The sequence below is a fragment of the Lycium ferocissimum genome, chromosome 4 (assembly GCF_029784015.1).
Source record: "Lycium ferocissimum isolate CSIRO_LF1 chromosome 4, AGI_CSIRO_Lferr_CH_V1, whole genome shotgun sequence".
Classification (NCBI taxonomy): domain Eukaryota; kingdom Viridiplantae; phylum Streptophyta; class Magnoliopsida; order Solanales; family Solanaceae; genus Lycium; species Lycium ferocissimum.
The window spans coordinates 70,918,418-70,933,944 of NC_081345.1; positions in this window are offsets into that span (position 1 = coordinate 70,918,418).

Sequence of the window (15,527 nt, forward strand, 5' to 3'; positions counted from 1 at the left end):
CATCTCATATCCACACCTAAGTGGACTATCATGCTAACTCATAAATATCATAAATTGTATGGGACATAAACCCAAACGATAATATACATACATCATCAAACTAATCCCAAGTATACACGCCGACAAGGCTATTAAAACGATGATACAATACAACATAGACCGAGAAGGTCAAGGAACATCTGACTATGCATATCTGTCTACGAGCTTCCACTGGAGTGCAAACATAATAAGGACGGGACAGGACCCCACCGTACCCATCTGTACACAAAAGGATCATACCAACTAGACAACAGCTCCAGAACAAGTGGAGTGCTCCTGTACAACAGCTGAGAAGACAGCCTATAAGTCTGAACCGTCTCCCTATCTACCTGCGAGCATGAATGCAGCGTCCACCAAAAAAAAGATGTCAGTACGAATAATGTACCGAGTATGTAAGGCATAAGTAACAACATAAGGAAAGTATGAAGATAACATAAGATAAAAGAGATCAATCTGTACCTCTGATTGCCACTTAAGGCTGATGTCATGCATGCTTAGCTTTAAAAAAAAAACATTTTCATACATATATATAATCCGTACCCGGCCATAATAGGCTGGTGTCATCCGTAGCCGGCCATGATAGGCTCGGCGTTATCCATACCCCCTATAGTGGTGTGCACAATAGGTGTAGTACCCTACCAACTATAGCGTGGCTCGGTGTGAGAAAATAACTACATATATATAAAGCATGCATGATAGCCCAAATAAAAGCTATAACTCTATCGGAGTGACGTAAGGTCGGTAAACCTCCGATTATCATTATGGAATTATCATCATGAACATATCTCACCTTGAAGGAACAATAATCATAAGATGAGATCAACATCAATGAATAAAATCAATAACCATAAGACAAGAACAATAATATCATAAGAACATCAAGAACGATAAGCTTCTAGTATTTCTAGGAATAGGGACATTATGAATATCATGTGAGTGGGTTTGTATCGATAAGATCATGTCATAAGAAAGAAAAGGACAGCCTTAACATACCTTATCATCTCCTTAACGACTAAACGCCTATCCTCCCAAGCTTTTAAATCTATATTCAAGATGATTCATACTAAGGTTAAGTCATTGAAACTCTCACAAGATCAAATTAAAATAATTAGTAGGCTAATGAAAGTCAGACAATAGTTCCTTATATCATCTATTTCCACCAGCTCCAAAACAACTCCCAAAACCACAATAAAACATCAACAATATCATAATTCAAAGTTATACTCAAACTATACTCAATTAGTCCCAAAACTTCCTTTCATAGTCAATCCATAACAACAACTTCAACACAACACCCTTTTGATCTTTTCTCCAATTTCCTTTTCCTCAAATCTTAGCATAATTACCAAATAAACTCATAAGCATGAAACTAAGATAAAATCTTACCTCAATATTCAATAACACTTCAATTCCAAGGTTACTCCACCTTAAAATACTCATCCAAGCTTCTTCAAGAAGAAAAAATAAGTTTAAACCTCACTTTGAAACCCTAAAAACTTTGATCTTTGATTTAGGCTTGGAGATGTGTCTGAATGTGTTTGGAGAAGTCTCTAGAGCTTTCTCGAACTTGGGGCTATGTTTAAAATGATTAAAATGAAAAGGGCTCATCGTTCTTAAAATCTAGAAAATTCCACTGACTTACAAAATACTGGCCATATTTCTTGGCCGTATAAATTATATGGTCCGTATCTCCAATCGTATAATTTTACACGGGCCGTAACTTTGGCCGTATTTCTCAAATTTGCAATTTGTCAGTTGTATTGGAAAGAAGACTCTCTGAACTTCAATTTAGATAGTTTATGCAGTCCGTAACTTCTCATATACTAAGAGATATACCTCCCTAAAGTTGGACCAAAAAACCTGTTCAGAATTCTGTTAAGTTTTTACAAACTTAATTTCTTCGATTTACTTGATTCCGGAACCTTTAGATACTTTCTTAACATTTGTTAAAAGTCTTCCTTAACCTTATAAGGGTTCCATGGCCTCTCCGACTTACGCTAGTTTACCTATGACACAACCAACGCGAAAATTTTCAAGGTGTTAGATCATATATATATAACATCCTGGCCATATAAAATTATACGGTCCATATAGTTGGCCGTATAATACCACCTCCAAAACTGCCTTCTCTGGAAATTTTTAAAATCCTTAAATACGGTCCATATTCTATATGAAACAACTTTTAACGAACCTTTCCGCTTCGATTCACTTATTCTCTACTCCTTCCGTAACTTACCAAACATGAACTCAAACACTTTTAAGAATAAGTTAGGCATGTCCAATCTCATATAACCTCCGAAGACAAATCCCGACATCCAAACTAAAATAACTTACGTACGCTTCTAAATGTATAAAACAGCAAGGTATAACAGTAGACTTGAGACAGGTTCCCCTTCCACTTCCGAGACTGATCTCTGAGGCAGACTTGTGAGTATCCTAGGATGAGCACCTGATGGTCGCTACCCGGAGACTCTTCTATTCTATTGTCTTTATTTCCTATTCAGAGACAGATTTGTTATTTTGAGACTTGTATATTCGAGGCATATCATTTAGTGCTCTCGTACTATTCAGACCAGATCTGGGATTTGTATTTATGGTTTCCTCACTTTTCTTATATTAGTATGATTAAGACTTATGATTCCTCTTTCTATTTATTCATTATTATATAGAGTAACGATTGGATAAGGGTCTGCCTACTGAGTTGGGAAATGGTAGGTGACCGCACGACTTAGTAAATTAGGTCGTGACAAGAAGTTACCTCGATATGTCCCAACATTCAAGGACGAATGTTCCTAAAGGGGAAAGGACGTTACACCTCGTAAATTTTTGTGTCCTTTGTGTCATAAGTAAATTAACGTAAGTCCAGAGAGGCCATGGAACTCCTATAAGGTTAAGAAAGACTTTTAACAAATGTTAAGCATGTACCATAAAGTTTTGGGGTTAAATAAATGAAAGATGTTATAACCCGTAATTTTATGGTTAAACTAGGTGTACTTAATATGATAAGGAGGTCGTTCTTTTAAGGTACTTGAATCATATAATATTCTTATGTTAAGTTTTTAAGTCAAGCAAGTTGTAAAATAAAAGTCAGCGAAAAGTAGCGCAAGTTACGTTCATAAATTTTGCTGAAAATTGGGTTTAATGTCACTGAGATTTTCTCCCAATATACTTGGAGTTGTGGGGTTTTCCACCCACTAAATTTAAGTTCTACCGGTCTAGTTTTTAATGCATTAAAATTTTCATCGATATAATGTTGGAGTAGAGAGATATTCAGATTTTTGCGAGACTACGCAGGCAGCCCTATTAGGAACCACTTGAGGCGGCCACCGACTTTGGCATTCTTAAAAGACGTTTTGGGACTGTTTTTCATTCATTTTTCAACAAAAATTCATCCTAACCTTTTTCTAAGCTCTCTCAATAGTCCCTAAAGTGTTCAAGGCAAAATCCAAGGGTTCATTAGCAAATCCGACACCAAAAACTAGCTAAAGTAAAGAATATCACCGCTATGATGCTGTGAAGTGAACAACGGTGGATATGAGTTGAAACCAGTTTGGATTTCAAGTTGTACCTGTTGTGTAAAGTATGTATAACATCTTGTTAGGTGTGCTTAAGGTCAATTACATGTTGTTTGTGCTATTTGAGTAAAAGACTACAAGATAGTACTTGAAAGGGCAATAGATGTTGTTAACTTATGGTTGGACTGTTTTGAGGCTTTATAAACGGCTTATTGTGGCTGGAAATTATATAAAATAACTTGATTATGGTATGATTGTGGTTTTTATGCATGTTTATATGTTTATCAAGTGGATTGATGAAAGAAACATATGAAACTTGAGATTAAAAGTGAAGATTGAAGTGTTAGGTGTGTGGGCCTTTTTGAAGGTTGTTTTTATGATGTTTTCGGCTGAAAATGATATGGTAAGCATAAGTATGATGTTATAAATGATGTAGACTTATTCATGGAAAAAATAAATGGAATTCGAATTATATTTTGTAAACGTAAATCGAGCTTGCCACTCATTATGGTTGTTGACGTAATTGGAAATCTCACATTGAATTTTAGTGTTGTTTTTGGGCTGGTTTGATGACCCTTAGTGGTATATGGGATGTAGGATAACTAGGGGAGGTGCTGCCCATTTTCTCGTAGGAAATATGGTTAGCAAGACGTGATGGTTGCAACATTGATAATGATGACAGTATCGTTTTACTTATTATAGACGCAAGAAAATTGTGTTAAGTTTGGTGGTTGATTGAATAGAGATTACAAGGTATGTTAAGGTACTCTCTCTTATTCTTTGGTATCATTCCAAATGAAATGAAACATAAATGAACGATATTCATAACGGCTCTATTCCTAGGACTGGTAGAAGCTTATATTCTTGCCCTCTATATAATAGCGCTGATTCTTGTTGTATTGCTCATTGTTTCTTAAATGCAAGTTATGTTGATGATGTTAGTTCCATAATGTTAATCGGAGGTGCAACGACCTTACGTCACTCTGATAAGTTCATGATGACTCTTATGGCTCTTGTTCATGCACATATATACATATATTATAATATTGATGCCCACAGAGGCCGATGGAATTATATACACATATATATGTACGACGGCATTATATACGCACCCCTAATCAGGTGGATATTATGATGATGATGCTCACAGAGGCTTGACAGCGCTATATGCGTGTATATATATCATATGATGATAGTGCTATATGCGCGTATATACTGTATTCATGCATATCATGGATCTCAGTGGTAATACAGAGCCAAGGTTGAGTTTCTTATTCCTCGATTACATTGATGTCTTTCCTTATGTTGTTATCTGCCTTACATACTCGATACTTTATTCGTACTGACGTCCCTTTGCCTGGGGATGCTGTGTTTCATGCCCGTAGGTCCCGATAGACAGGATGATGGTATTCCTAGTAGGTTTCCAACTCAGCGCAAGGTGTTGTTGCACTTCATTTGCTCCGTAGTTGCTTTTATGAGTCAGTCTACTTATGTATACAAGTTTATGGGTATGGCGGGGCCCTGTCCCGACCTTAGTACCCGTGTCCCGACCTTATGACATTCATGTACTCTTTAGAGGCTTGTAGATAGATTTCATGTATATAGATGTTTTGTAAGGCCATATCGGCCTATAGTTTGACATACGGATGTCTATGTCGGCCTTGTAGGCCCATATATCTTATTTATATCATGTTAGGTTCATTGCTTGTCGAGTATTCCTAATGTTCTATTTCGATTGTCTCATGATGTACCTCTGGCTCATTTGTGTATGTTAGCATGACTATGGATATAGGTTATGGTAATGCCCAGCAACTAAGGCCCGGGTGCCCATTGAGGCCCTTTGGTTCTGGTCGTGATAAAAGTATCAGTTCTTGGGGTATGGCAGAATAAATGGGTCGTAATTAAATATGTACGGACCGTACTTTTTGCCTGTACCTCGAGGTCATATTAAACCACAATCTGTTTATAAGGTCCCGTATAAAGTATGGACCATACATTGTACGGGTCGTGCCTTTCACCGAAATTCTGATGCACAAATTGTACTGCCTGATGTACAGACCATACTTTATTGTACGGTTCGTCCTTTTATTATACGGCCTGCTCAACTGTACACAAAGCAACATTCAAGCAAATAATCTAACAGCTATTTTATTGCTTTCCTTACACCTTCTTGTGACTAACACTGTCCGTCAACAGGCATGCCACCAAAAAACACTGTCCGGAGAGATAGTGAATCCCAACCAACAGATATGGGCAGGGGTCGAGGCAGGGGAACCATACAAACACGTTTGTGTGATATCCCCTCTGACCAAGAGGTGGAGGATGCTGATGTTCGGTTTTTAAAAAGAACAAGGATTGTTGCACCTCGCTGAGCATCACCACGACATGATTGCTCCCGATCTAAAGATAAAGAATCTCCAGCTGCACTAATCTCTAGTAATGAGGGATCTGAACAAGAAAGTACATCGACTCCTAATGCCCTTGCCAACCCTTCAGACCCGAGCAGTGCTGAAGAAAGTAGATTGGCAGAAGTGCGAAAGAAGACCTTGTCAGAAAATGCCCTACGGTTTTCCGCAGAAGGGGTCAAAGAGCGGTTTGAAGATGGACTGGGTGGGACAAAGAAAGGGGGAATCCACTGCGAATCATTTAGGGGGAGAGGCATATTAGCTTCCATGGTCTAGAGGATCATCCTCGCATCTTGGAGACACTGCAGCACTATGGTTTTGAAGTTTTCAACAACCCCCCGGGTGAATATTTCCCAATCCTTATTCGAGAATTTTATGCATCGTATGGCTCTGCTATAAAGAAAAATCAGAAACTGGGCCAGCAATTACAGGCAGTTCCAACCTTAGATGAGGTGGAGGTCCAGAAAGTCAAAAATTGACATCTCTAGCGAAGCAGTCAACAAATTTTACTTTGGAGATCAGTATGTGGCACCACCAAATACATCTGAGTTTTGGTACAAAGTTGATAGGCGAACATCGAAGGCTGTGAAAGAGTGGGTGGCCTTAGTAATAGCTCGGGCTGATTTGTCTTGGCTACAAATGAATGCTAAAATCTTCAAAAGAACTCTGACATTCAAATGAAGATTCTGGTGGAGTGTTGTAAGGTTCAGACTGATTTTGACCCAAAATGATAATTCGCTCACATCGGATCGAGCCATGGTAGTTGCAGCGCTTATGTCTCATTATCAGTTGAATTTTAGGGACATGATCACTATCGATATCTGGGGAGAGCACCACAGAAGGCCGCATCTTTAAATTTCTCGTGCCTCATCACCATGTTATGTTAGAAAGCGGTGTGCAGCGTATTCCTTATCGGGATCACTATATACAAGCCTCCCATGTGTATGATATCAGGAAGAGCAAAGAGGAGGATCGCCAGGAACCCAGGGTATTGAGGTTGCTTTTATAAATTTATCGGAAGGCCATGAGAAGAATCAAGCTGAGTCATATTTCGGGGCCACAGGTGATGCTACCACAGATGCACCTGCTATTGCTATGGCCCTAGTTGTTGATGCTAGACCATCCACCGCTGTTGTCCAGCCCTCTACAGCTTCACCCACTTCTTCGACAGGACAACCTTCTATGGCTGTTCTGCCCTTATCCACACAGCAGCCAACACGAAACCCAGTTGCATTCAATAGAGAAACTTCAGGGAGTTTTCTATCAAAGCAGAATAGGCTAATCTGCAGTCAAAGCTCATAGCAAGGCAGCTCTAGAAGTTTGTGATCAATGAAATCAAAGCATCCTTGGGACAAGTTAAGGCATCAACCGAGTAGGATCATCAGCTGCTCCATGACAGGCTCAATGGAGTTAAGGTGATATTGGCCGCTCTAGAGAGATCAGGGCCAGGTGGTGACATAGGAGGTCTTTGGGTTGAGTTGGATCGGCTAAAGTCCGAGATACAGGCACTACAGACTCGAGATCCGATAATTCCTGAGGATCAAGTTGTCTCAAGTACTGTGGATATTTCGTCATTGGTGTAGGTGGTGAGTCTGGTAGAGGATGATGACTCACCACGGGCAGACAGAGGAAAGGGGATATTGGAGGCTGAGGATCCCTCCGTGCTGGAGATAGATACACTCATAAAGGCCCGGATGGACCAAGAGGAGGAAGAGCAGATGCAGATCGTCGTCCATAACTCCCTGCAAGATAGTCACTCTGCAAAGACTAGCCAGCAGTGCGCTAGGTGCATTTTCTTGCACTACCCAGGTAGAGTTGCCCGAGCTTAGCCAGATAGTGGTACATGACACCACTCAGCCAGCTGCAAATTTGGCTCAAGTTCAGACTACTGATGCGGTGACGCCTCGGGATGATAAGAGCGCCTAGGGCACCCCAGGTAGTTTTAACCCTCATTTTTGTGCTCATATTGATGAATTGGGGACAATGCATGATTTTGGTTGAGGGTGGGCTATTTGGTTTTTGTTGTAACTGTATATATATGTTTCGGAACCCCCTCGGCTTTTATTTGCCAGTGTTCTTTTCCTGAGGGGTTTTATTTCCATTGAACCTGACATGTTTAGGTTGTTTAGTTAAAATAGAGTAATTGTGACTTATAAGGTAGTGGTTTTGAACTTATGGCATGTTTGGTATGGTTAGTTGAAAGTAAAGTGACCCCTCTAAATTTTTAATGCATACTCAGATATTGCTAGTGATTGACATGTATGATTCTTTTTGTGACTTTATGAGTATTGGGGTATTGTGTGTGATGAATGTTGGCTTGGGAGGTTATACTTTACTTAACAAAAGAGATCTTTATGTCGTTGTGTGTGTGAGTTGTTAGGATTTATTCATGTACTGCATTCACAATCTAGAACTTGCCCTGTTAGTCATGCTTGATTTCTAAGGATAGTTTGATTATTGAAATGATCTTATGCTTTCTTTGTATGATTTTGCAACCTCAAGCCTTTTGATCCTACCCGTTCACATAAATAATCCCTAGTCTCCCATTTTGATCATTTTGACCTTTTTCTTAACTAACCGCGAACTAACTTTTACCCTTATTTGAATTCTCCCCATTTTGCACCCGTTCCCTCCTTGACACTTTGAGAAGATGAATTTAAGGCTAAAAGCCTAAGTTGGGGGTGACACGCATGATGTGGGTAGTGAGGCATAAAGCCTAAGTTTGGGGTGGGTGTAATTTTGCATTGTAAGAAGAGTTGGTGTGGTTGATGTGAATGCTTGCGTCAAATAAGTATCATAAAATATAAAAAACAAAAGGAAGAAAAGAAACCAAAAAAAAAAAGGAGTGAAAGAAATAAAGGTTGTAGCTGTAGACCACACCGAGGTTGAAGGATCGAAAAGAGAAAAAGAAAGAAAAATAAAGTCTAAGAAGTGTAGTGTTCAAGGAGGGTGAGTCATTATTACCCAAATATTCATCCTACCCGTCCCTAAGACTACACTACAAGCATAGAAAAAGTCCTAGTGTGATCATAACTAAATCATCCAAAGTTGACAGCATTGAAAATAAGGGCAAGCATATGGCATTTGCATTTATAGTGCATGAACTTCTTTGTGAGTGTGAGTGTGAGTGTTAGTGTTTTCTAGTCTTCTTTGTTTCTGTCCCTGTTATTCTTGTGCATGTGTGTGTGGGACATTCTATGATCTTTGTGAGAGCATAAGGGTTGAAAATGTGTAAAAGGGAGTGACCACCCGAAGCGACATTTATACGTACATTGATATTTTTGATAACGTGATGTCATAGCTTGAAATTGCACTGTAAGTCATAGCAACTTTGAGTTATGTGTTGTGTCTGTGATTATAAAAAGTGAGGTGGTTATCTGTGAGAAAGATGCATGCCTGTAGTTCGGAGCCAAAACCATTATAGACATTCTTACTTTGTGATATCTGAGCGTTTTTGTAGGACTGTGTGTTGTTTTACTTGCTTAAGGACAAGCAAAGACTTTAAATTGGTGGTGTTGATGTGTTGTGGAATTACGGCAAAATTGATGCTTTTTGACGATAAGTTTAACTTGTTTTTAAGCAAGTTTGTGTCATTTTTATGTGCTTTTGTTGTGTTTCAGGTAATTGATGACCAAAAGACAATAAACAAGGAAAACCAGAAGTCCCAAAAATTGGAGAAGTACGGACCGTACATATTTGTACGGGCAGTACATAAAACCGGACCTGGTGTGGCACGAAACAGAAGGTCTGAAGTTGAGAGGTTGACGTACGGGCACAAGGTATGGATCGTACATTTATGTACAGGCCATACTTCACACCGTACTTTGATGGAAGAATCACTAAAGACAATATTATACGGACCGTAATTTATTGTACGGGCCGTACAATCTGGCATACTTCTTGACCTAGATTTGAAGAAAGAGCCCGTACAATCGTACTTTATTGCTCAGGTCATACTTTGTCCGTCGGGGCAGTTTTGTCATAATGAAATTTTTGCTTTTTGGACCTTTATAAATAGTTGTTTAGGGTTTTGTGGATCATATATCATCTGTTTTGAGACTCGTATTTCCTTAGCATTGAATATTGCATAGTTATTTGAGCATTTGAGAACAATAATATTACTTTTTCATCATCTTTATTCAGGTGTAAGCATTAATGACTTCTTTATTATTCTGTTTTTTGTTTAATAATATGAGTAGTTAAATTTCCTAGTAAGGTTGTGGACCCAATGATGGGTATGGTGTGAAAGGGTAATTACTCTTGAATATATGTATAATAGGTTGTTGATATTTATTTATTTCATATTCTTTCATGATGGTTGGTGGTTGCAAACATTGACTAAACGCCATAAACATTTGCTTTGCTTGGGAAAGTGAGTTAGGGTTGGTAGGAATAAATAACAAGAACTCGGGGCGTTAACCCTCGTTTGATAGACTCACTTAGGAATAAGTAGAGTTTACTTGAATTAATCGTTCTTGAATTCAACTCTTTTATATTTAGGAAAATCATAAAAGGAAATACTTTATAACTATTGGGAAATATTAGGAAGTCGATTAGAGATTAAGTGCATATATACAACAATCCATTAGAAGTATATCTTGGGAACACTATAGCACCATATCTGATCTAACGGGGACACAATCTTGGTTTCTTTATTCTTTCTTTATTCCAATTAGTTACAATCAAATCAACATGGCTAGTCAACACAAAAGTCTTTTACAAACTTACTGGAATACGAAACTAGACCACAAGTACTTCACTATAATAGTAACTTTTTCACACCTTATTCCCTGTGGAATTCGACCCCAACCTAGTTGCGTTACTATATTTGACAACATCCACTTTACGCCATTTAGTAGGTGTAATTTGAGCATATCAGTGAACATTTGCGTTACTATATTTGACAACATCCACTTTACGCCATTTAGTAGGTGTAATTTGAGCATATCAGTGAACATAGTGCTCTGACATCAAATTGTCACAACCCAAATCCTGTTTATGCTGTGAGGGCACCTACCCTAAACTCGTAGGCGAACCCCAAGTCAATCCAAGCCAAAGAATAAAGTGAAAGTATGGAAATGGTCTTAATAACTTAATTATAAACACGTCTAAGTCAAATGCCTTCCCAAGACCTGGAAGTCATAAGTACAAGAGTGACTAATACAATTAAAAGTCTTGAAATACTACTTAAACACTGTCTGAGATGAAATAAAACAGAAAATAAAGATAAGAGGTAGTCTGGGTCTGTGGAAGCATCATCAATTCATCATAGACTCCATGATAGAACGCCGCAACAACCAACGGGATTTCGTCCTCTACTCGTGCCCGAATCTGAACCTTCATACAAAAGGTGCCGCAAGTGTAGAGTGAGTACGGAAAGCACGTGTACCCACTTTCTTATCAAATTAAGCAAGTTTACTCATAAATATCCAACCCTTGCATCAATTAAGGAACATATATTCATATAAACTCGGCCTTTACATTATTTAAGGCAATACTTTAGTTAAAATTCAGTCTTTTTATCCTTTAGAACAAGTATCATCATAAAGGTTCCATCTTTCCAACACACCAAACTGACCTGTTGCAGGCGTGCAACTCGATCCAACCATAGTATAATTTGTTGCGGGCGTGCAACCTGAGCCAACCATATGCAAGTGTATGATATGACACATAAGGAAATAATCATTTCAATTTTGGACTTAATTGCCAGAAAGTTCATCAAATTTATCAACAATCCTGGCTTAATAACCGATAAGTTTATAACTATGAATGATATGTAATGCAAGTGAAATGTGATATATGCAATGGCCATATGCACCCGATATACACACGATCCTGCAGTAGGTTTCATATGACCCATGGGGAACTCATGAGGTCCATATATTGTTACACCTCGGAAATTTCCCGATGTGTTACCTTGTGAATAGGCTAGTGTGAGCTTAGGATGATTATGAAACCCTTATGAGATTAAGGGAAGTATTAGACAGCTTAAGGTGCATACTATAAGATTGCGAGTCATACGAATATGTGAAGTTTAGTTGTTGAAGGAAGTGAAATGTAAGTAGTGTTCGGAAGGTTTCCGATATAATCGAGCTAATATTTATTTAGAAATATCTTTAGGGGCTGATATGGTGCCTATTGTATGGTTAATGAAGTGTTATATAAGTGCCAAGAAGGTTCCACGAGGATTGGAAGTCAAACAAGTCGACGAGAATGGAATTCGAAAATTCCCAGTTGTACGGCCATTTGTACGGACCGTATAAATTATACGGCCTGTATAATGGTCCGTAGATTTGTTCCAGAGTAGCGTGCAACCTGGGAAGATTATAAGGTCTGATTATACGGACCGTATAAATTATATGGCCCGTATAATTGGCCGTATAATCGGGTCGAATCAGATTTTCTTTTTATATACAAGGCCGACCCTTGCTCATTTTTCATTTCCCACATTTCTTTCAAGCTCTCCAAAGCTCCAAAACCCTTTTCCCAACATATTTCACTCAAACCCAAGGGATTACAAAGATCAAATAGCAAGAATCAAGTGTTCATGTGTTAGAAGCCTTCCTAGGATTGGTAGATTTCAAGAAATACTTGGGCATTGTAGCTAGGGTTTTGCACAAGTTGATAGCTGCTCCAAAGCTTATTCGTATGGAATAAAAAGGTTAGTTTCTATGCTTATTTCATGTTATTGAGAATGCTTGGTTGTAGCAAAACTTGGGTAGAAGAAGGAAGTAGAAAATGAAGTCTAAACGTAGTTTTATGATGTTTGTGAGTAGTAAGCTAACTTGAGTCATGATTCTTAGTATTTTATGAATATAATCTTGTCATGGAAGGTAGTAATGGTGATGAGGAAGCGTTTTATGAAAATGTGCAAAAGTTGGTATGAAGTTGCTAGTATGAGTTGAATATGAAAGTGTATATTGAAGGCTTAATGTAATGTGATTACTTGATCGTGATATTGTGGATGTTGTTGTGGATGTTTGGGAGTTGTATTGTAGTATAGTGGAAGTCGATGGAATAGTGGAAATGCTGCCCAATTTTCGTTAAATCATGAATTATTCTAGTAGGTTTAAGAGTATCATTAAGGCTTAACTATGGTATGAATCCTTCTAAATGTTGATTATTCAAGCTTCGACGATGAACGTTAAATAGTTAAGAAGACAAAGAGGTATGTAAGGCTAACCCTTCTTTCATTAAGGCATGGTTCCTTTGATATATATATATATATTCTTTCATGAGTCCCATAATGTCTTCCAAGTGACTCTATCTCTAAGATTTCTAAAACTCAAGATTCTCGATACTTTCGCGATCCTATTGCTTCCCTTTATACGATAGTTGATCCTCTAAGGATAAATGTAACGCAAACGATGATGGTAATGATGTTGATGACTCTTATGGACTTTTATGTATATGTGTCTAAGTATGTATGACTATTATGTAACACCGAGCTTATATGGCCGGGTATGATACCTATCGCACGCGCACCACTGTAGTTGGGTATGGATAGCACTGAGCCTTGGTAGGGCCAGGTATGTACAATCACCGAGCCTCGCCATGGCCGGGTATGTGAATCACCGAACCCTTGTGGTCGGGTACGGAATAAATATGAATACGAATATGTATATATATATATATATATATATATATATATATATATATATATATATATATGTACATGAGTAAGCATTAGAAATGGAAGGTCTCTATGAAAGACAAGTAAGTAGATATGATGAAGGCCACTAGAGGTACAAATGACTCTATTACCTCCTGATTCTCCCATCTCATGTTATTTCTTGTGTTCTCTATTATGCTTCTACTATGATGTTGATTATGCTTTACATACTCAGTATATTATTCGTACTGACGTCCTTTTGTTTGTGGACGCTGCGTCATGCCCGCAAGTGGACAGGAAGACAGGATTGATCCATAGATTAGTTGTTCAGAGACTGCATAGAGGAACTCCATTTCATCTGGAGCTACAACTTTTGATATTATTCTTTTGTGTACATACATATGGGCATGGAGGGGTCCCATCCCGCCTATATGATGTTACATACTCTCCTTAGAGGCTCGTAGACAGTTGTGTATGGTTAGATGTCTTGTAGCCTTGCCGGCTCATATTTTGTATGCCATTTTGATAGCCTCGTCGGCTTGTGTATATGGATATGGGCATTGTTATTGATGATGATATAAATGCATTGTTGCCCAACGAGATTAGCACTATTGATGTATATAAATTATGAGTAAGCCATGTGGCTCACCTAGATGTGAATGTAAGAGTACGATAAGAGGTGCCCGGGTGGGTTAGCACCGGGTGCTCGTCATGGCCCTCCGGTTGGGTCGTGACATATACCCACCTAGAATCATTTTCCATCGGGTCCCAACTCTTGGTTTTAATATCATCATCATCACTTTTTCCATGTACCATATCCAAAGATCCGGCCCTCAAGACCCTTTTTCTGTTTCTCATCAAACTGATGCCAATAATATCATGAATGTATGAATCGGATATGCGTAAACCATGTAAATGCATATAACAAGTCATTATCGAGTATGCTTGCCTTTTTTATAGTTTGTAGACGAGGTGTGGAGTGATGAATGCAACTCAAATCAATATTCATAAGTACACCGTCAATCAAGGCTATCATAGCCCAAGTAAACAGCAATCATACCAACCTAAATGGATTTTCCAAAAATCTTCATGGCCCGAAGGCTAAACACATAATCTCCATCATAATTCATAATTAGTTCATGTTTTAATTACACATACAAATACACCTGTACCTGCATAAGTGCTCGTCACCTCACGAGTACGGGACTTCCAATGCCCCATTACACCCCTTAATTAGATTAACCAACACATAACACCACATAAAGGGTCTAGAAGTCTCAATATGCCTTAGATTTGAAGTCCCATAACTCACGAACAATCCTAAACTCGATTCACGTGAAGATTAAGCCTTCCGGAAACTTCACCGCGTCCAAACTCACCAAACGAGTTCAATCTATTCAAAAATAGTAATCTACGGAGTTAGACGGATCCAAGGATACCCATATTTCTATACTTCATTTTCGGAACCCAAAAACGAACCTAAAAAGTCAACCCCGAGACCAGAAGGGAAAAACTGGAATTTTATTACAAAACCAGTTTACTCATAACCTATAGAGTCTAGATCCAGAAAATAACTCAAAACTGACCTCAATTCGATTTTCAATTTTAAAAAAAAAATCATAATTTTAACTTAAGCCTTTAAAATCCCAAAAAGTGACCCCGAACTCCAGCAACCAAATCGAAAATTTTCTTTTCAAAATAGTTTGCCCTCAATTCAAGAAACTTAAGTCCAGATAACCCATTAAAAAAGACTCCAACTTGACCTTCAATTTCTCATTTTCCCAAAAAATCAACCTAGGGTAAAATCCTCAATTTCCCAACACCCAACCATGAAGTCAACTCTAAATAATATACCAAAATTTATGGAGTAGCATGAAATAAGGTTTAGATTCTTACCCCTAAGAAAACACGAGAAGAATACCTTGAAATCACCTCAATCCGAGCTCCCAAACTTGT